This window comes from Ambystoma mexicanum, chromosome 14, assembly GCF_040938575.1.
Source record: "Ambystoma mexicanum isolate Mex_15411 chromosome 14, UKY_AmexF1_1, whole genome shotgun sequence".
In the NCBI taxonomy this organism is placed as follows: Eukaryota; Metazoa; Chordata; class Amphibia; order Caudata; family Ambystomatidae; genus Ambystoma; species Ambystoma mexicanum.
The window spans coordinates 93,651,678-93,675,002 of record NC_090940.1 but is presented as its reverse complement, the minus strand read 5'-3'; the positions used below and the strand labels follow the sequence as shown (position 1 = coordinate 93,675,002).

The following is a 23,325-nucleotide window of genomic DNA, read 5'->3' as shown; positions in this document are numbered from 1 at the left end:
AAGTGAATGCATATCATTATATGAACATTCATGCTCGTCCCAGTCAATACAAGGAGTATATACCAGTAAGGAGAGAAGTGAATGAAAACCATTATGTATACATTCATACTCGGCCCAGTCAATATAATGGGAATCCAGCAGTAGGAGAGGTTAATGAGGATCATGATAAACTTATTTTGATTCAAACAAGTCAAGATAACCCGGAAATAGCCAGGAGAATAAGAAGAGGAAAAGAAGATTATCAGAGTACTCTGTGAGGAGTGAGAAATGAAAGTCAGACACAAAGTTGCTATGTTTTTGGTAAAAGACTTTTATTAACAAAGAAACATGTTGGGAAAATGCCTCTCCGTCCCTGCTCTAAGAGGATTTCCCCTACCTAGATCCATCCTTGCCCGGATGTCAAAATCAAAACTGACCTTGTGCCCAAACGTACTATCCTGACCCTCACACGATAAACCAAATCATAAGGTGTAATGGGAAATGTTTTTAACCTGCTGATTGCAAAAAGAGTTCATGAAGGAAAAATAGAACAGCTCCAACATAAAAGGTCTCCAAGGTAAAAGGACCTTGGTTCCAGAGGGTGGTTCCCTTCCCCTGGATTCTTCAGGACTATGCCAATGATTCTATGTCTGATAGTTCTCTATCTCTCTCTTGATGCACAGCAATCCCCTTGGTTACAAAGCTCCTTAGCCTTGTAGTTCCTTCTTTCAAAAGCTCCTTCTGTGATTCAACAAACACAGTCCTTTCTTGGGACTTCCTGTAGATTTGCACTGCCTGGTATACACCCCTGCCAGGACTTCTTATGCACTTATAATTACCTGCTACACTCGGCTGCTAGGACTTCTTATGCACTTGTGATTGCCTGCCAGGACTTCTTATGCACTTGCATCTACCTGGTTTACTTGCCTGACATGTTTTCTCATATGCATCAATAAACAGTTCATCTTTTAATTTCACTATTGCATATATCTTCTTTGTGTCTAGGAACATGATTGTGTCAACATTCGCCCTTGGCTTTCCAGAAATCTGCATTCCATGTTCTCATGTATGGCTGGGGCTAGTACTTGCAATATCCCTTCTTGGTTTGAAAACAATCTCCTTAATGTCTTTTTTCTGTTGCTTCTAAGTTTACCAATTGTGGTTGGCGCAGTCGCTGAAAAGCCCCGGGGTCCCCACTCTGCTTGGGCTGACTCACTGGCTCTGTGTGGCGTCTTCAGTCCTGTTTGGGCGTACACTGCCAAGCTTTGCTGCCCGCTTTCCACTCTGGACTGCTTCCATGTCGTTTTGGTTCCTCTCACAGCTTCCCATCAGCACCTGCCTTCCTTCAGGTCCCGGTAAGTGAAGCGTTGCTTTCTCCAGAAGCTGAACACCCAGGAATCTTCCTTTGGTTCCTGCCATGTCTGTGGTCCACCCTGCTCGCACAACGTTTCTCTGCCTGCTTGATGGAAATGGCCATTTTAGGGAGGGGGGGAAGGGTAGGAGGTTGTGGGAAGTCAACATAGATAAAGAGAAAAAAGAAAAAAGAAATAGATAAATCAGTGGTAAACATGATGTAGAACATAGTTTAAATATGCAGTCACATTGCCTTTGGATGACTGTCACTTATACACATCACACCAGGTTGAACCTTACTAGCGCATCTTACCCAGTCTTTTTGATGCACTAAATATTCTTCACAGCATTGTCATCCAGTCATGGGATAATCCCTGTTTTCCTATGGGAGAAGCCCCCACACAGCATAAGTAGACTTATACGTATTCAAGTATTGACACACAGAAACTATAATGTTTTTCTACATTGTTTTCCCTCATGCATGTGTTCCCTTGTTCGGGAAGTAAAACTCTTAAACCCTAATTAACCGTAATTGCCTTATAGTATTTCATTTCTAACTTGTCTCGTGTTACTTCGAGTGCTTGTGTCAGACTACAAGTAATTATTTATAACACTGTTGTAAAATTATATTTACCATACAATGTCTGCACGGAACTTAATTGAAATGATGGTTTACCCATTTCTCTGTAAATGAAATGGTGGCCGTGGGGCTGAGGCCACGATACGCGCGTGCAAGAAAAGATAAAATATGGGGAAATTTATTTCCTCATGTGATTGTTTACGGGCAAGGTCCACGAGGGTCTGCATGCACCTAATTCGTGTGAAATACTTTGAAAGCGAATCATGAGGTCCGTATAAAACTTACTTCCGTCCTCCTCGGTCTATACCTTTCTGTCCTCGTTCGGGTTTGTCCATTGGCTCCATGTTTGTTATAGGGTTGGGTCGCTAAGCAACCTAGTCCTTCTACTGTTTCAAACTTGGCCGCCATGTTTTGGGCTAGTGTGCTCTGTTTCTTTTTTTTAACTTCTTTTTATTAATTTTCAACAAGAAATACATTTCCCAACTCCCACAACAACCCACCCCCCCTGGAAGCAACTGCATTATGTCCTTGGTCCAGTACTTCCATGGATCACTTGGCCCTACATATAAACCAATTACACTCCCCAACTTCCCCTCCCCCCCTCCCCTGAGAGCAGTCTGACGTAGTCCCTGGTCCATTATCTCCATGGACCGGTCGCCCGTGTTCATTGCAGGTCTAACAAACGCAAGCGTTGCGGGTGCCACCCAATTCAGAAGTCGTCCCTAAGGAAATCCAGGGTCTCCTCCCAGTCCCTTGCGAAAGATTGAATATTGCTATGCATAGCGTATGTTGCCCACTCCAGTGCCACGATTTCCCAAAGTTTCCGCAACAGGTCCTGCATCAAGGGAACCTCCTTACTCTTCCACCTCTGCGCTATAACAGTCATAGCCGCAAGTATGAGAATTGCTCTTGCCTTTTCCCGAGATCTAGGTTGCCCTTCCAAGGTGTCCCGTCTAAGTCCCAGAAGAACCTCCTCAGGGGATCTCTTATTTCCCATTCTGTATGCCTGTTCCTGTACTTTCTCCACTTCCTGCCAAAAGGGCCTAATTTTTGGGCACGACCACCAGATGTGTTGTGCCGTACCCTCCATCCTGCATTCCCGCCAACAGCTACCAAAGGTGGCAGGGTATATCTCCCGAAGGTGGATAGGTGTGTAATGCCACCCAAACAGGACCTTATACCACATTTCCTGTAATGCAGGCGCTTTGACCAATATCGGGATTATCCTCCACAACCTCTCCCACTCTTCCCTCTCAATTGCCCTTCCCAGGACCTGTTCCCACCTCCGCATATACGGCCACTGGTCCCTAGTACATGCCTCGCCCAAGATTTTATATAGGTTAGATATTAGGCCCTTAGATCCATTGTTAGTTGACAGGAATCTCTCAAACTGTGTCATTCCCCTTATTGCTGCCTGCTTGATTGCAGGGTTTAGGACCCAATGGCGAATCTGCGTGCAGCGTAGTCTTTCCTCCTCCTTAATCCCGAACTCCCTCTTACACTCCTCAAACGAAAGAATTCTGTCCCCCCTAAACATGTCACCCAAACGCTTGCAGCCCCCCTCTTGCCATTGCTTGAATGCCCCCATCTCCAACCCAGGGGTAGAATCTCTGTTGCGAAACAGGGGCGTGAATGGGGAGGGGAAAGTCGTAATTCCCTTTGTTCTCACCAACTTGTCTCAGTTCTCTGCCATCAGTTTTGTAATGGTGCTCTCGTACACATGTTTAGGTCTAAGATGCCTTGGAAGCCATAAAACCGCTGCTAGGTTACGATGTGCTACAGCACTATCCATTGCTACCCATCTTTTGTCTTGCATAGCCTCCCCCTCCCGGAGCCATTCCCTAATTACTCGCAATTGGGTGGCCTCATAGTATTTTTGAAAAATCGGCACAGCGAATCCCCCCTCTCCTCTGGGAGCCATCAACAGTTGGCTACTGACACACGCTTTTTTCCCTTCCCACAGAAATTCTCTAGTCAAAAATCCCAACTCCTTAAAAAAGCCTGCAGGGACTGCCTGAGGTATTGCCTGGAAAAGGTATAACAAACGGGGGAGTGTTACCATTTTGATCGCAGCCATCCTGCCCAGCCCGACACCCTCAGGCCCCTCCATCTACGATAGTCCTGTTTGATGTCCCTTAGGATCGGTGGACAGTTAGCCTGATACACCCTGCAAGAGTTGGGGTAATTTTCACGCCTAGATATTTAATTCCCCCTGGGCTCCATGTAAATGGAGAAGCCACCCTCACTAACTCTTGGTCCCCTGCCTTTAAGGTCAGGTTCAAGAGCTCTGATTTACTAAAATTGATCTTGAGACCAGAGGCTTTCCCAAATTCCTCTAGAATGTTTCGGCTTGCGGGAATGGATTCAGTCGGCGCTGTTAGTGACAATAACATGTCATCCGCAAACGCTGCTACTTTATGTTCCGCCCCCCCAAATGGTATGCCCTTTATCTCCTCCATCTCCCTCATAGCCTGCAGGAGAGGCTCCAAGTAAATTGCATAAAGCATAGGTGACAGGGGGCAACCCTGCTTAGTGCCTCTACTAAGTTTAAAGGACCTAGACATAACCCCATTAACTGCTATTCTCATAGTAGGATTCTGGTAGTTGGCCTGAACTAGACGCAGAAACCCCCGCCTGTTCCCATCTTCTGCATAACCCTAAATAGAAAGGACCACTCCACGCTGTCAAATGCCGTTTTTGTGTCTAAAGATAGGAGGACCGCGGGAGTGTCCGTTCTATGTGCCTTTTCCATCAAATGAGACACTCTTCTGATGTTATCTGCCGTCTGCCGGCCTCTTATAAAACCTGCCTGGTCCGGGTGGATCAGGTCCGGAAGATAACCCTCTAGCCTGTTCGCCAAAACTTTTGTAAAAATCTTGGCGTCGATATTAATTAACGCTATGGGCCTAATGTGCTCTGTTTCTAATTGATAATACGTGTTTCCACCACCATTTTTACTAATGCGTATTCCCATAAGGTGCTGCGCACATTCTTAGTTTAGCCTAAACATGTTCGCATGACTTTTTTTTAAAAGTTTTTATTATTTTGAAAACAAATAAACAATACAAACCAAACTTGCAGTATTATTTACAACAAACTCGTGAACATCAATTAATGCACATTACTGCTCCCCAATCCCTCCCCCTCAAGAGCTTGTTTGCGTTTCTCGTTCTGTATCTGCTGCGTGTGGCCGGGTATCGCTTCCTTCCGAAGCTGCAGAATCCATTATTGTGCCAAACAGTCCTGTTATTAACACTCTCCATGCCATCAGGTTACCCACTTCTTCCCCGCACTTGCTACATGCCTCCTGCCATACTACCGTTTCAGCCTCCGCCCATTTTTGCAAATCCCACCACCATACCTCGATCCGTGGCCTATGGCACTGCTTCCAGCCCATGGCAATCCTTTTTGCAAGCACATATGCCAGGTCCCTCAATTTCCCAACATGTTTAGTATTCCGTGGTCTGGGAAACCCTCCCAACAGGCAGGGCCAGGCCGTATCTATGTTGAGCGTGACCCCTTTATCTGCTAGTTTTTGTGACACTTCCCCCCAAAAACCTTCAATCACTGGGCAAGACCAGAACATGTGTGTCATATCAGCATCTTCTTCATCGCATTTTGGGCATGCTTGTCTTCCTGCGTTTACAAACTTAGATATTCTCTTCGGGGTCATATAGGCTCTATGTGTTATGTATAACTGTATCTGCTGCAATCTGGCGTTTCTGGACACCTTCTTGTGGTATCCCATAGCACGCTCCCACATCCCATCGGTCATCTGTGCCCCCACCTCTGCTTCCCAGTCCAGCCTCAAATGAGTCAAATCCTTCCCCACCCGGGTCATCACCATCTCATACAATCTAGAGATCTCATGCCCTCCTTCTGATATGTCATATATTGTTCCCATTATGACGTCTGGCTCCTCCGCCAGTACAGTCTCTGGCCAGATTTTACGAATAATCTGCACTAGCCTAAGATACGTGACATATTGGCCTCTGTGCAAGCCTGCCCCTTCTCCCAGTTCTTCGAAATCCTTAAAGATCCCCTCTTGCCATACATCTCCTAATGTGACCAGCCCGACCGATTCCCAATAGGTCCTGATTATCATTCTGAGTTGGCTGTCTCCCCCAGCCAAGGCGACTAGTGGCACCTGTGGGGAACACGGGTACGGGTTCTCCATCAGTCGGCATACTCTGCGCCACATCTTCCACCCAAGCAAATCATACCCGGGCGTTCTTTCATTTAAAGTCTAGGCACCCAGATAATCTCCTTTAAGTAAAACGGAGTGCAGTCCTGTCCAAACAGCCTAAATTCAGGAGTTACCTCATCAGAAAGCCATTTGGTTACATATTGCAACTGACCAGCTACAGAATAGGCCTCAAAATTTGGCAGCTTAATGCCCCCTCTATCATGGAAGTTCTGCAGTTTCCATAGCGCCACTCTATTGCGAGTGCCGTGCCATAGGAAGTCCCTACACATGCTGTTCAGTTTGACAAAAAACTTTTTTGGTATCAAGTATGGTATATTACTGAAGAAATGTAACAGCCTGGGCAGGACCACCATTTTGAGCATCGCCCCCCGTCCCATCATCGCCAGCGGCAACTTCTCCCAAAACTTCATACTTGTTCAGATTTTTCCCACAGCCACCCTGGTATTATGCAAGTGCTCCTCCTCCACCGTATGGTACACATCTATTCCAAGGTAGCGGAAGGAATCAACCGCCCATGGTACGGACAACACCGGCAACCGCTCCAGAGGGGCTCCTCTGTAGCTTCCCAATGGGAACATGCTCGATTTTTGGGGGTTCACCGCTATGCCGGACAGTTCTGCATACCTTTCCATAACCTCTAGAATATATTAAAGATTTTCCTCCGGATATTTCAAGTATAGTAGTAAATCGTCAGCATACAAGGATATTAGATGTTTCTCTCCCCCTACCTCAATACCAACCATGTCATATTGTTGTCTGAGGTACACTGCCAGGGGCTCCAGGGCTAGAATGTAGAACATCGGGGGACCAGGGGCACGCTTGTCTGGTGCCCCTACTGAGTTGCCATCTCTCAGATATCACCGATCCTGTGCGCTCCTTGGCCAGTGGTTCACTGTATGGTAATTTTGCCCACCTAACATAGCCCAGCCCCATCCCGTATTCTTTAAGGGCCTCCAGCAACCATGGCCACCTCACTGAGTCAAAAGCTTTGACTGCATCTAGGGACATCACTGCCATTTCCCCCTCGCTCCTGTTTCCCTCTTCAATCACCCGGTGGAGTCGCCTATGGTTGTGGGTTATATTTCTGCTGGGGACATAACCTGTCTGGTCCGGGTGTATCAGTTTGCTAATAACTCTACGCAGCCTATTGGCCAGGACCGCCGTCAATATCTTGCTATCCTGGTTCAACATTGACAAAGGCCTATAGGAGCCGCAGCTATGCCCTGGCTTGTTGGGCTTAGGAAGCGGCACAATTAACGCGTCTCTAAGCGATTCCGGCAGCCGGCCCATCTCAAAAGACTCATTGAGCATCTCTAGCATAGGGGGGGGGGGGGGGGGGGGGGAGTACTTCCTCTCTATAAGTTTTATAAAACTCGCCAGGGAATCCGTCTGCGCCCGGGGTCTTACAGGTGGGTAGCTGCTTCACCACCTCCTCCAATTCCTCTAAGGTAATCGGTGCGTCCAGCTCCTCCCTTTCTTCAGCACTAATCTTAGGTAATTCCATGTCTTTTAGAGTTTCTCTAATCTCCTCTCGATTGTCCCCTCTTCTGTCCTCATATAATGTCCTATAATAGTCTAAGAATGCCTCGTTGACTCCCTCTTGGGTATCAACCACCTCCCCGTCTTCTCTAGTTAGTTATTGTCCTAATTGGGGGCCCAGGGGTTTCGCTCTTATATAACCACGCCAACAAGCGGCCAGTTTTATCCCTACCTGCATGTTGCCGCTCAACATATTTCTTATAGTTAAGGTTGCAGAGCCTTTCCCAAAGCTCTGCACACCTCTGCTGTAGTTCAAGTACAAGTTCCGCATCCCCGCCCGCCCTGTTGCTTTCCCGATCCAGTTTCTATTCCGCTTCCTCTAGCTCCGTTAGGACCCGCCCCTGTAGGCCTTTTGATTTAGCAATAGCAGCACCCTGCAATACCACCTTAAAGGCTTCCCAGAGCGTGAACGCTGAGTCCACACTGCCTGTCTTTACCTCAAAGTACTGTGTGATCGCATCCCTGATAACTTCCCTGAAGACCGGGTCCCGGAGCGCCTCCGCCCGGAGGCGCCATGTCGGTATCCGCGCCCTGGGGCGGCAGCACTGCCAACTCAGAACCAGAAGCGAGTGGTCCGACAGGACCCTCGCTCTATAGTCTATTTGGGTGGTCTCTATCACCACATCTGGCGTGGCAAAAAAGTAATCAAGTCTCGTGTGCAGTTGCTGCGGAGCTGAGTAATGCGAGTACTGTGTTTCATTAGGGTGTTTCAGCCTCCAAACATCTGCCAACCCGAAGTCGTCTAGTAATGTCTGCAATACCCTGGCTGCTGGGGTGGGCCTATCAATCTTATCATCAGATCGGTCTGCCTTTGGGTTGAGCACGCAGTTGAAATCCCCTCCCCAGATAACCGCTCCTCCCATACACGCGCCCAGATGAGTACACAGGGTTGTAAAATATGCCGCAGTATTTTGGTTGGGGGCATACGTATTTATAATGCACACCTCTCTATTCTCCACCAAAGCCTTTAATATGACCAACCTCCCCTCCGTGTCCACCACTTCTTGTGTAAGTTGGAGCGGAACGTGCGGTGCCACCCAGACCAGCACTCCCCTAGCGTAGGCAGAATACGGAGAGCCTACTACAGTACCTCTCCACTTCTTCCCCACCAGTTCCAGTTTTTGCCGGGTCAAATGTGTTTCCTGCAACAACGCAATATCAATCTTCTGTCTTTTCAAGTACATCATGACTTTGTTTCTCTTTAAGTAGCTGTTAAGTCCCCTGACATTCCATGTTACGATCTTAAGGTCCCCCATGGCTCCTGAGTGTCTTCTTGCCTTCCATGTAGCGAATCCCCCTTGCCCACGTGATACAGATACAGCTCTCCATCTTTACTTGTAGCTTCTTGTACCAGCTCAAACTATCCATAACTATGTACACAACAAATTCCCAACTTCCCTCCCCTCCCTCCACCCGTCCCTTCCCCAACACCACACACCCCAACTGCTGCCCAGCTCCGTACTCCGAACTCAGGCACCCCCACATCTAACCCTGCAAGCACCAAACAATGCACAGAGCTCAGTAGGGTGAAGTCACCCTAATGGCCACTTAACTAAGATTATTGTGGGGTAAAGAGATCCGCTCTGTAAGGCTCCCATTACTTCAATAATAATTACAGTGCTCATAACATCTAGTGCAATAGTCTGACCTTCTCTACTGAAGGCTGGGCAAATTACTATATTCAAGTCCCACGGGTCCGTGCCGCGCCATCTTGTGGCACCTTCCTCGTGCATTACTTATCTCTTCCGTGCTCTCTCTCCGTCCGAACTTCTGACTCCTGGGGACATCCCTGCGCATCGAGCCATCCCATGGCATCCTCCGGGGTCTCAAAAACAAAGTTTTGTGTTTATGTATAACTTTCAATTTTTCCGGATACAGTAACATGTATTTGTGGCCCGCCTCTCTCAGTCTCCTCTTTACCGTCCCAAAGTTCATGCGGCTACGCTGCACAGACAGGGTATAGTCTGGGTAGGCTGTGATGTTTGCCGCTCCTCGTATAATCGTTCCTCCCTTGCGGAAGTGTTCCAATATCCTCTCCCGTTCCCGGTAATTAAGAATTTTGGCTATCACCGGCCTAGGCGGGTTTCCTGGTGGCGGCCTCCTTGTAAGAGCTCTATGTGCCCTTTCCACCGCAAATCCTTGAGATAGGGCTCCTCCGGGTATCTCTTGCAGTAGCATAGACTCAAACTCTGTGGGATCGTGGCCCTCCAATCCCTCCGGCGGCCCACAATGCGGATGTTGTTTCGTCGGGCGCGTCCTTCCGCCTCCGCTCTGTTCTCCAAGTTGCCGGCTCTCTGTATCAGGGCATGCAATTCGGCCTTATGGGAGGCCCAATCCGCGGTATTTGGGCTAACTTCCTTCTCAAGGGACTCCGTGCGCTCCGCCAAGGCCCTGACGTCCTGTCGGAGTAGATTAACATCCTACTGCACCTCTCCGACCTTAAGGTCCAGTGCCGTTTTCAGTTCAGTGACGGCTAATTCGAGTTTAGATTCCCAGGCCGCCTTTAGGTCTGCAATCGCTATTAGGACTTCTTGGTTAGCGCCCGTTGTCGTCATGCTGCCTGCAGGCGGCTTATCCTTGCTCTTGGTATTGTCTTGACCAGGGGACATCTTAGCGAAGTCATCCAGGGTGGGCTGTTTCGGCTTCGGCCTCACCGTTATATTCGACATGACCCAGAGGACCTGTGTTCTGCACAAATGACAACAGCGCGCCCAGTACGCCTCTTTCGCTCGATCACCGTGTGGCCTGCTCCTTCCTTTGTTCCGGACATTGGTCGGCCATTTTGTGTCGTATTTTGTCTCCGGCGCTCCTTATCCTTTCCGCACAGATCTCTGCCGCCGTTCTTCCTACACCTTCCAAAAGTTCACTAAGCGTGGCCCAATCATTCACACACCGACATGTGTATTTTCAGCAGTCGTCGGCCCATCATTGCGCACTTTTACGCCCGGATCATTTCAGGATCTCGGGAGCTCCTCCAGATCACGTCCTCCTACATGGCCCTCGTAGCCACGCCCCCACATGTTCGCATGACTAATGAGGTGATTTTCATATGCAAACCGTACTTAGAAACTCATTATCTCTGCCAAATTAAATTACTGAAATGCAATGCATATTTTAAGTATTTTCCTCATCTTTATCTCAGTGTATGTTTGATTAATAGGAGAAAGTTAGTGCCCAGTAATATTGTTAAAAAGATCACCCTAAAATGTTTCATATAATTCAGATTAGCCCCAAATGTATGGGCAGATGATCCAATTGGATCCAATTATTATTTTTCAAGTTAACCCCTCTCAGGGATGATTTGGTCAAGGTTAGAAGACCCACGATTAGTGCGAATTACCCTTATTCTTTGGTAAATCAATAAATCCTCATATTCTTGAGTCTGAAATCTTTAAATAAAGTAGTTCACGAATTGATTCTCAATGGGGCCAATTGTTAGGTGATTAATAAGAACTTCTTTAAATCGAACAAATGTTGAGCAAATGGAATTAATTTTAGTGTTTCTAAGCTCGACTTATTTGTACATTTCGGACTACAGAATTTGGCCTAAATCAAGACCATGAGATGATACATTTTCTGTAAATGCTAACCCAAATGAACTGTTATTGAAACAAACGCCTGTTGTTAAACAACACTTACACTATGCGAATTTATATCTAGACAGGCCAGAACTACCATTGTGTCACTTTCCACAATATGTTCATTCTTGTAAACTTAAACTACCTTTTGACCTGAATCATAGTCCAGATGCCACACTCCACACAAATGCAAAATGTTAACTTTGAAAACAAACACTTGATTAGAAAGTGCAGATGCAGAGTAGACATCCTCCAAATATCTACAGAAACATACTTGAAATAATTCCTTACTGAAACATAGAATTAGATCTCTTCGACCAGTTTTACCAAAACATTTTTGGTACTAGTCAAGTTACTCCCCACACAATGTACTCCACACTATGAATCAGCACGGAGCTAAGGTGCACAAATAGTGGGGTTCACACAACCCCTAATAAATACCGTCACAATATAATAACTACGTCGAACATAATTACAGTTTCCAACGTGATGGGAGCACTTTGGGGTTCTCCCCTTTCATTGCTATGCACACTATGACAACCTAGCCCAAGACATGGCGCCCGGCTTTCCAGCTACGGGCTCGGAGCCATAGAAATTAAAGTAGGACAAGTGTTGCAACACTTGTATATATGATACAGCGCGGTCAGAAACCGCAGCCGACGCGTGGTGATTCAGTGCAACTTTACAGGTAAGCCCGTGGAACTACGATTGCCCGATTGAGCGGGCTTTCCAACAAAGGTCTACGTATCCCGTGGACCCTCGTGCCCAGACCCCACTGGGATTGAAATTGTAACTGTATGTATATTTCAGAACGTGAACCAGATGTACGGATAAAATATACATTTAAATGCATGCGAGTTCCCTAACCCCGTGGAGGTAAACTAGGGACTCATTCAATCACTGAAAAATGAATTGACTCCGATTCTCTGCAAATAATACGCGCAGAATCCAAAAACCAGTGTTCAGCTTGAAATAAGGATGAGGAGATATTCGAGAGACCGTACTTATAACTGCACGACATACCAATCTTACAATCAATTACATAATACATCTATATACAAACGGCCCTCTGTAATTTGTGTGCACCCAATAAAATATGCTAATTAGAGGGACACACCAAAATGCTCCCAAAATCTAACACTTGGTTTTAGGCAGGTTCAAACCAGCCAAAACAAACAGGGAATACAGGAATGTAGAACAGCTATTGACTCATGATTTTCATGAATTCATTTTCTCAGGGGGATGTAACCCGTGAATTATTGGCTCCTCAGATTGGAACATTTCATATGGAATTTAGGTAAGGCCCTGCATGGGCAGTAATGTTGGACAACAAGCACTCATATATTATTGTGAAAAGACCTAGGATTTTGGAATTGCAAAACGGACGTAGTGTTCTGTTTATATCCTTTTTTTCTCATTATTTTCACAACCTTAAAACCTCCACCCCTTTTACCCCTCCCTAATGTCTGTGATTTAACAAAGAATACCATAGATGTGATTTCAAAAAAATTATTTTGTATTTTATTATGTTTTTGTTTTGGATGACTCACAATTGATTTGGATTGAAACATGTAAAAGGAAATGTATTTTTTACTAGCCCTGATTTGAAAAGGACACTTATGCGTTGAAACAAGTGTTATCCTAAAGGGCACGGATTGATTATTTACCTAAATGAACCAGATTACAAAAATCCAAACAAGTTCACCTATACAAGTGTGGCGCAGTTTTTTTAAGTGTGTGGCAATTTACTTCTCTCTTTCTTTGTAGGATATTGGATGCCAGAGGTAAAACGAAGGTTTGTAATAAATCACGTTTGAAATAAAAAAAGTGCACATTTTATTCCCCAGAACGAAAATAGAAACATTCACATTTTGCTGTATTACAGGACTGCTGACTGGAAATAGGGGGGGGGGGAGTTGCTGCCTGCCCTAACGCCATCCCCTCCCTACGTCCCCAAGACTTGACGCCCTTTTCATTTGAAACGGTTGAAAAGTCATGATGCCGTCCTTGCCTGGCAGAATAACAAGGGGTTAAACCAGACAGACACAGACGCAACTGCAATCTTGGAAATAATGTCACTTGATCCACGTTTAAATGTCCCAAGGCGATGCCAACCACCAAGAAAGAAGTGTGGGTCACTTACCCCAAAGACTGAGTGACCCTTCATCCACCCGGAAGGCCAAGCCTGAGGAAGTGAGGGAAAGACGGAACTGCGGTCAGTGGCCTCGGTTAAACCTACGCCCTTGGTTTTCTATCTGCCGGACTAATCCCCCCCCGCTTGAATTATAGCCCTGGGCTTCAAGTAATCCGGCGACCCCTCGCCCGTGACCTTACCCCATGCTGTGAATATTCCACTTCTAACTAGGAGGCATTCTGTTGTGGCCTAAATAGATGACAGGACGCTGTAGGGTTTCTAACAGTCTTTATTGACTGGCAACAAGTGAAGAGGTTCTAAGGCGGCCTGGTGGCACGGGGCGCTTACTCACTGTTCAATGCGACCAAGTCCTGTGCTTCCCCAGTTGCTTCACTGTGGATGGGTTGTGCTCACCGGTGGCACGCTGTAAACTCCTAGGGCCCCCATGAAGCCTCCAGTGGCTGTGGTGTTATGCCCTAGGAGCTGTGGTGAGAGTTCTGCAACTCACTCTCCTTCTCATGTAGTCAGGAGCAGTGCTCCTGCACGACCGCTTCAGCTGGCAGGGTCGCCAACTCTGAAGCGGGAACGTTTTCCCGCGGAGCGTGGGCTCGCGAGATCCCGTCTCGCAAGATCTCGCGAGAACACGCTCCCGCGATCACGTGATGTCCCCACACACCTCCTCTGCTGGAAAAAAGAATGGGAGGTCACTCCATGATGAAGTCTGCATATTTCCTGGGTTTCCTTCTCTCTCTCTGGGGCCTGCCAGGATCCGGGTATGGAGTGGGATCGATGAAGTGTCCTTGGGAGGGTGCTGGTGATTCGGGTTCTCTTTGTCCAGCTCCTTGCTGTGATCCCCTGGGTGTAGTTGGGGGAAGGGAGCTTGGGAAGTCGTTGTGATGGTGCGGCTCTATGATGTCTCCACTTGGGAGGTGATGGTTCTCGTATGGCTCTTGGCAGACTTGATCTCCTCCAGTGTCTCCTGGCGAGTGTACAGTGTCTTCTTTCCTGCGGTACATGGCTACCCTCTCTAGATTCCATCTCCTGCCATCGCTGGTGCAGATGTGGTTTGTCCCTCTCTCCATGACTTCTAGGGGACTGCTGTATCTGGAACCTGTGGAGGTGTCCTTGTGGGGAAGTCTTATCTTCACCAGATCCCCTTTGTTGACTTGTGTGTGTCGAGCGGCTCGGCGCAAATCCCCCTGTGCTTTCATTGCTTCTTTGTTGCGCTGCATGCGGCACGTTACGTCAACCATGTCAACGTCTTCGTCGGCCCTCACTTGCTGAAGCCATGGTGGTACCAGTGAGGATGCCGCCCTTCTCCCCCTCAGCAGATGGAACGGTGAAACACCTGTGACGGCATTGGGGGTGAGACGGTGGGCCGCTACAGCTTCTTTGACCGTCTTGTATGGGTCTAGGCCCGAGGCTTGAGCCAGTTGCAGCGCCCCTTTGATGAAGCGGTTGGCCCGCTCGACTAGGCCATTTGCCTGTGGGTGATATAGGCTTGCTTTTCGCTGTTTGATGTTGTTGAGCTTGAGAAATGTTTCCATTTCTCTGGAGACTAGTTGGACTCCGTTGTCCGTGACGAGTTCTTCGGGCAGGCCCTCCCGCTGGAATATGGCGGTGAGTGTTTCAATGACTGTTCCCGTGGTGATGTCCGGGGTGAAGTCAGCTTCCACCCATTTGGAAAAATAGTCGACCAAGACTATCCCGTATCTGTGCTCTGGGGGCATGTTGTCCAGCGGCCCTATGAAATCCAGCCCCAGTTTTCGCCACACCCCTTTGGGGACTTCGGTGGGCAGCATGGGGGCTTGCCTCACGGCTAGGCGCTTGTCGCTGTTGGAGCATTCGTGGCACCTATCGACCATCTGCCGAACGTCCTGGTCCATACCTGGCCACCAGTATGCATCGCGTATCCTTCTTCTGGTCATGTTGCACCCTAAATGGCCCGAGTGTGCTCTGTACAGTATGACTTTGCGGATTCCGCTGGGTGGGATGATTTGATCACCTCTGAGAATGAGACCGTTCATGGCGGTGATTTCCTCGTTCACCTTCCAGTAGGGACGAAGGCCTTCGGGGATCGCTCTCTCGTTGGGCCATCCATTTCGAACCCAGGTGCTTACGTGCCTTAGAGCGTAGTCCTGCTCGAACTCTTCCTGCCAGTGGCGCTCGCTCATTTCCATGTACTCGACGTTCCTCAGGTCGCCGATGGACGCAACAACACATTCGTCTTCCAGGAATGTGGTGCCGGGGGCGTTTTGGTTGAGGAGCCTGGGCATGCAGTCCGCTTGTGCGTTTTTCCAGCCCGCAATGTGTTGTATCTCATAGGTATATTCTTGGAGCTTCGCGGCGATCCTGGCCAGTCTGGGGGTGGCCGTCTTGGTGCCGCCCAGGCTCAGCATGTGAATTAGGGGCTTGTGATCGGTGATCAACTTGAATCTTGTCCCCCATACGTATGATCTGAAGTAGTCGACGGCCCAAGCGCATGCCAACATCTCTTTCTCTACCGTAGAGTAATTCTTCTCGGATGAGGATAATGCCTTGGATGCAAACGCCACAATGTTCTCCGTGTCGCCCTTTTTCTGGGTCAAGGTGGCCCCTAGGCCGTATGCGCTGGCGTCAGTGGTGATGTAGGTGTCCCATTCAGGGTTGTATGGTTTAAGGCACGGCGCGTGTAGAATCCTATTCTTGATTTCGCCGAAAGCCTCATCTTGTTCTGGGCCCCAAGAGTACGCTGCCCCCTTCCGCTGCCCCCTTCTTCAGGAGCTCCCTCATGGGAGACGTGGTCTCAGAGAACCTGGGGACGAATTTGGCATAGTACTCAGCTAGGCCTAAGAATGAGCGTAGTTCCTCTTTGGACATCGGCGCCGGTGCCTCAGTAATGGCCTCCATGAGGTTCCTCTTGGGGCTTAACCCATCACTCGAGATGCAGTACCCAAGATACTCTACTTTGTTCACCCCGAAGACACACTTTTCATGGCGTAGGTGAATGCCTTCCTCCTGAAGTCTGCTTAGGACTGACTTGAGTGCCTTGTCATGGGTCTCGTTGTCCTTGGCGTATACCAGAATGTCGTCTTGGAAGAATGAGACATTGGTGAGGCCTTTCAGTAGGGAGTTCATCATCCTCTGGAATGCGGATGCTGCGGACGATAACCCGAAAGGCATGCGGGTGTATTGGAAGGTGCCAAAAGGAGTGATGAACGCCGTCAGGGGGCGGGAGGACTTGTGTAGGGGAATCTGGTGATAGGCATCACGCATGTCCAGCTTCGAGAAAATGGCCGCCTCTTTCATCATGAGGAAGATCTCATTGATGCTGGGGAGTGGGAAGCTATCCGTGATCACCTCCAAGTTCAGGCTTCTCAGGTCGATACAGATCCTGAGGTCGTTGCTGGACTTTTTCTTTACTAGTACTACCGGACTCAGCCACTCCGAGGATTCCACGGTTTCAATGGTTCCTTCTTCGACCATCTTCCTCAGGTGGGCGTCCAAAGCTGGTCTTGCGGTGGCAGGTACTGCCCTTACTTTGTGCTTGACTGGAGTGGCGTTGGGTTTCAGCCGAATTTTGTGGACGAAGTTTTTCACTTTTCCCGGTTTCTCGGAAAACAGGCTTGGAAAGATCTCCTTGTAGTTTTGCACTGCTCCTGACGAGATCATGAGCACCTGTTCCGGAGTGCTGGGATCTAGTTTCATGCTGAGTTTGTGTTGGTCATCCCACCCCAGCACGGCTGGACCTTTGGGAGAAAAATACACTTTGGTGGTGGTAGACCTCCCCTTGAAATCGATACGGGCCTTGATGTAGCCCAACAGGTCGACCGTTGCCCCTCCAAACACGGTGGGTTTTTGCCTGGTTGATCTAATCTCCACTTTTTCTTGTCCCATCATCTCCATGTACGTGTTGATGGGCAGAATGGTGAGGTCGGAACCCGAATCAGCCATGACGCGCGTTTCCATTCCGTCCACTTTAATGGTGCAGTGGGGCTTTTCTCTTCTGGCATGGGGGACATTGACCATGACAACCATGGGTCTGTCCTGCAGTTCATCCTCATCGGTTGAGGTGCAGTCACCTTCAACACGGGACACAGTTTTCTCCCGCCACATGCAAGCTGGAGCCACGTGGCCAATGCGTCCGCACGTGGAGCACTCCTTATTCCTGGCGGGACAGTCGCGGTCGTTCGCCATGTGCTTGAGGCTGGCGCATCTGTAGCATTTCGGTGCCTCCTTTTTCCTGGGACTTTTGTCTTTGGGGCCGTCGCGGGATTGCTTGTCTCTGCGACCTCTCCATTGTAGCGCCGCCATTTCGGGCACGGGCAGGTGACTTCCCGCCTCCTTGCGTCTGCTGGAGGTTTCTTCCTCCGCCCTGGCAATCTGGATGGCTTTATCGAGGGTGACCTCCTTTTCTTGGATGAGCTTGTCCTGTACTTTCCTAGAGTTGGTGTGGACAACGAGCATGTCGCAGATGACCTGTTCTGCATTTTCTCCGAAGGCGCAAAGAGAAGCGAGTTCCCTCATCCTGGTGATGTAGTCATCCACGGGTTCGCTCCCTTCCTGTTTGCGAGTGTAGAATCTCAACCTGTGCAGTAAAATGTTCTCCTTGTTGGTGAACCTCTTCATGATGCGACGAGTGGCTTCTTTGTAAACGTCGTCGTCTTCGGCGTCATCGTCGGCCGCAGGTATTTCTTTAAGGCCGGCAAAGATACGCTGACCTTCAACCCCTAGCGCATTCAACAGCATCGCCCTCTTCCTGATGGGGGCATATCGCGTGCCGCCCACCACTTCCAAGTAGGTGGAAAAAAGGGGTTCCCATTGCATCCACGGAATCGCCGGTGTCCCTGGCAAGGGGAGAAACGCAGGGGGTGGTGTGGCGCCTTGCATGGTGGGTCCGTGGGACTTCAGGTATCCTCGTCGCCAGTTAGGTTGTGGCCTAAATAGATGACAGGACGCTGTAGGGTTTCTAACAGTCTTTATTGACTGGCAACAAGTGAAGAGGTTCTAAGGCGGCCTGGTGGCGCGGGGCGCTTACTCACTGTTCAATGCGACCAAGTCCTGTGCTTCCCCAGTTGCTTCAGTGTGGATGGGTTGTGCTCACCGGTGGCACGCTGTAAACTCCTAGGGCCCCCATGAAGCCTCCAGTGGCTGTGGTGTTATGCCCTAGGAGCTGTGGTGAGAGTTCTGCAACTCACTCTCCTTCTCATGTAGTCAGGAGCAGTGCTCCTGCACGACCGCTTCAGCTGGCAGGGTCGCCAACTCTGAAGCGGGAACGTTTTCCCGCGGAGCGTGGGCTCGCGAGATCCCGTCTCGCGAGAACACGCTCCCGCGATCACGTGATGTCCCCACACATTCTCTATAACCTGGTGAACTGCATGGATGTCTGTGCATTGGGGACAGGTTTTGCCACCTTACTCATAAGAAGGCCCTTTGCGGGACTGTGATAGCCGTATTGCTCAGGTGTATCTGTCAAACCCTTCCCCGGTGCCTTGCAGGAGCTATTTGTTATTGTGTTCTATGCTATGTTGCGCGCAGCGTTTTGCATTTGCGCAGCCTCTTTGCGCTGAAATGGATGACCTAACCGCCGTAAAATGCAAGACGCAGCTGGGAATGGGCTTTTCCTTGGAGAGAGCTTGTCGCCGGGACGGAGGAGGCTTCTTAGAAGAGCACGCCTGAATCCCCTTTCCAGAGCCCTTGTTCCAGACGGGCGGGCAAGAGGTTTAACCCTGCAAATCCCCGAGGAAGCTGCTCGCATGTCGCTGGCTGTCAAGAGCACGACGTGGAGCGCTGTAAATGGCTGAAGCGGAGCCTGAATAATGCTGAGATCAGAACAGTAAGCGGGCGCTTGAGATATGCCTTGCGGGGGGATTTCTATTAACTCTATGTATGCTGGTGGGAAGCTACTTCCAGTAAATGCAGCTTGCCCTAGAAGCAAAGTAGCTCAGAAGGTTGTATGCTCGGAACAGATCTAACCTGCTGGTCACAGGTTTGACTCAGTTGTAGGCCCTGTAAAAATCCTATATACACACATATAATTCTTTAGGGATGTCTGTGCATTGGGGACTGGACATGCTTACACTGAAAACCAGCCCTTCCTCTTCTAAAATTCTCCAGAAACAAGAAGTATGCCAGCACTAGGACCCGACACGATTTCCAGATGTCACAATTATATTATCCTCCCATCGAAATAGTTAGAGTGCCTGAATGAGTCTATAATGGTTCATAGTTAGAAATATTTGAATGTCATGGTGAGAGTTGCGAAAAATTCATTTGTGCGTTATGTACCTAATGATTCAAGAATGAAATAGTTTTAACATAGATATATTTGACAAAAATGAAGATCTGTGGTCATTCCTGCAGCCCCATAAAGCGATTTTGATTTAATGAAAAGTAGTCAAGAACCCACATTGGTGCTATTTGTCCCTTCTTCTTTCTCATGAGGTTATTTTGAAAGAATACAGACTGTTCACCCTGGAATGATAACCTATTAGAGAAAAATGAAATTGTATATCGTAGGACTTAATGATGTGCTTTGCCAAGAAAGACAAGTGTTACATTCTTGTTATAACTACAGCATACACCAGAAGACACCATTAGAAATTAACATTGTACAATTTTAAAAATAGCCAGTTTACACTTTTAGTACAATTTACTAGTTTCCTTTTTTATGAGCTTATTTGCAAACAAATTCACTACCGCCCTTTTAAAGAAGTCTATGTTTTTGGAGTGGCTCCACCAAACAGAGACCCAATAACGTGACCCCTGACCGGCTGACTAGAGAGGAAGAAAGAGAAAGAGCGAGGCAGGGAGAGGAAAGAAAGACACAATGAGAGAGAGAGAGAGAGAGATGGAAGATAAATACAGAGAGAGAGAAATAGAGAGACAGAGGAGAGAGAGATAGGGAGAGAGAGGAAAGAGACTGTCAGAGAGAGAGAGCAAGAAAGCTAGAATGATAGAAACAGAGAGCAAGAGAGAGGGAGATAGAAAAGAGAGAGAAAAGGAGAGAGAGAGAGAAAGGGAGAGAGAGGGATGGAAGAGAAATACAGAGAGAGAAAGAGAGAGATGGAAGAGAGATACAGAGAGAGAGAAAGAGAGAGACAGAGAAGAGAGAGATAGGGAGAGAGAGGAAAGAGACTGTCAGAGAGAGAGCAAGAAAGCTAGAATGATAGAAACAGAGAGATATCAAGAGAGAGGGAGATAGAAAAGAGAGAAAAGGAGAGAGAGAGAGAGAGAGAGAGAGAGAGAGAGAGAGAGAGAGAGATGGAAGAGAAATACAGAGAGAGAAAGAGAGACAGAGGAGAGAGAGATAGGGAGAGAGAGATAGGGAGAGAGAGGAAAGAGACTGTCAGAGAGAGAGAGCAAGAAAGCTAGAATGATAGAAACAGAGAGCAAGAGAGAGGGAGATAGAAAAGAGAGAGAAAAGGGGAGAGAGAGAGAGAGAGAGAGAGAGAAAGGGAGAGAGAGAGAGAGAGAGGGGATATTTTTTTTTATATTACTCATCTGCCAGAGCTCATGGTTTGCCTGGAGATTGGTTTATAATTAATCTGAACCTCTGGCATTGCTCTGGGCGAGCCTCCAGGCCAGCAATCCTGAGCCTGCCAAGCCGGAGCAGAAAGGGGAAAGGCACGTGCAAATCAAGCTTGGTCCCAAGCACCCCGCAAGGGGCAGTCCAGCCCAAACTGCCAGCTCACATCTATTCTGCACGAGACCACAAGCATCCCCCCCAGACAGGTTTTGGCCTCATTGGAAGTCATCACTGAGGTATAGCTGGGGTCTCTAGGCCCAGCAGGCTCAGGGACATGCGTCCACACAAACTCATTCCACTCGGGGTGACTACAGCAAAACAAAAGAGGTGATGACTGGAAGGTTTAGAATTAATCTGAACCTGCGGCATTGCTCTGGGCTACCCGCTAGACCATCGTTCTTCAGCTGCCAAGCCATTCCAGAAGGGGAAAGACCATATACAAAATGGATGTGACCAAGTAGTTCAGGCTGCACTGCCCCCTTTTGGGTTGGGGACAAGCCTGATGTGCTTATTGTCTTTCCCCTTAAATGATGGCCCCACCAGCATTGACACGTTGCTGCAAGACAGCGACTGAACGTCCACTCCTGCCATGTGCATGAATCGTGGACATGCTGGGATTCCGTGCTCCGGTTGCTGTGCACGGGGTATGCTATTCTGTGATGTTTCAATTACACATGTGCAGCCTAGGCGGGGGTGGGGAGAGGGCAAACGCTACTCACAAAGCAAAGGTCTAAGGCTGCTTTGGGCTCTGAATTCCAGCTTAAAGCAGATAGAGTGTGGTCATGCCCCCCCCAACCCCATTCCTTGCTTCTCGTATGCTGGGGCGAGGTCAGTCGGACTCTCTGATCTCATGCCACCATAACCGAAGTGGGTAATAGGGGCGGGGTCACCAAAGTGCAGTCAGTGGAGTGGATTCTCAGAAACTAGTGCAGAAAATGCGCTGGTTCATTTGTGCTACGTTTACAAATATGCAGGTCACCTTGTTCTCAACGTGACCCGCAAACATCAGGAGGGGCTGGGTAGCAGCACAAAGGTGCGCTGCAGCCCCCTTGCCTACATTACTTTTGGGAGCACGCTCCCGATACTAATGTGTGACATGGTGGCTGGGAGTGCATTTCACAGAGGTAGGCCCTTAAGGTAGAGGAGGAGCTGTTGGCAGCGGTTGTCATGCCTCCGGAAGGATCGGAAGCCCATTGACGATGGCGGACTTCGCCTCTATGTGCATGCCATATCCAAAATGGCAGATCGGCGGGGACGAGGCGTGGCGCCACTTCCGGTTTCGTTCTGCTACTCATAAGCATCTTGCAGTCAGAATCTGTTGCGTCACAATGTTTCCGGTTTCCATGGCGCACCTTGCTGTTTCACGCTGACTCCATGTTCACTGTTCTTGCCTCCTGGTGTCCTGCTCACGCCCCCCCTTCTGCGTCTCTTCTCTTTTGCTACCCTCGCTTCTCCTACCTACATTTCTCTTAGTTCCTGCCGGCTACATCATACCGTGGTTCACCTGTGTCTCCAGTTCCACTTGAAACATCTGTGAGATAATTGTTGCGATCCTTTCGGTGTCCAAGAATTTTGCATGCAGGCTTTTTATCAAAGACATACCGGTCCACCTGTTACCTTGACCTCTGGGTTCTCAGCAACTGTAGTGCCTTCTGGGACCGCCTGCCCGTACCTAGGTGAGATCTCTTCCAGATGCAAGGTAAGAGCACCAATGTGGCCTACTCTTAACAGCGTCGGGAGAGCGAGGGGCAGGAGAAGCAGCTAGCCTACCCTTGCAGAGAGGGTACAGAGTAGGTGGTGAAGCAGGCGCTTGGAGGAAACACCTGGTTTGCTTGTTTTATCACTTGTGCACGTGGAGACGAGAACTTGCCTTCAACAATAATCGAGGTTAGGGCACACACAAAGGGTTCCCTGTCCACATTGTCCCAACACATACCAGTCAGGGGCCTGCAACCTTTGGCTCTCTGCATGTTTTGAACTACAACTCCCTTGATCCCTCATCATTGGCTATGCCAGCTAGGGGTGATAGGACTTGTAGTCCAAAACATCTGGCGTGCCAAGGTTGTAGACCCCTGCTAGGTAATGTAATTGAAATTGCAATGGGTTATTTATAACGCGCTTACCCAGAGGTTTCTAAGTGAGTACCCGGGGATCGAACCTGTGTTGCTCTGTGACGTCTTGCTTCCAAGACAAATGCATCCCCCTGAGCTATCCTCCCAAGACTAGGTAGTCTCTACCTGTCCTGCTTTTGTATTGTGCTATCCTTCCACACTACACATGTATGCCAACACACCTGTTGCTACTCACTATGTCTGCAATTGGATTCTACAGCGTCATGGAGGCACACTCACTGGATGTCTACATGTGTGATGCCTCCACAGTAGCGTGAAGATGGCTCCTCAGTGTGATCATGAGTTAGGTTAGGTACGCTGGATGTGGTGCTAGTCC

At 48.6% G+C, this 23,325-nt stretch overlaps 1 long non-coding RNA gene across 2 annotated transcripts in view; it reads right to left on the bottom strand.

Moving 5' to 3' along the window:
* Positions 1-290: 290 nt before the first annotated feature.
* LOC138527448 (uncharacterized) overlaps positions 291-23,325 on the bottom strand; it is a 210,657-nt gene continuing 187,622 nt past the window's right edge. For both annotated transcript variants that reach the window (XR_011283927.1, XR_011283926.1), the window contains one exon: positions 291-1,435. This is a non-coding gene — a long non-coding RNA (uncharacterized lncRNA). The remainder of the gene's footprint in view (positions 1,436-23,325) is intronic.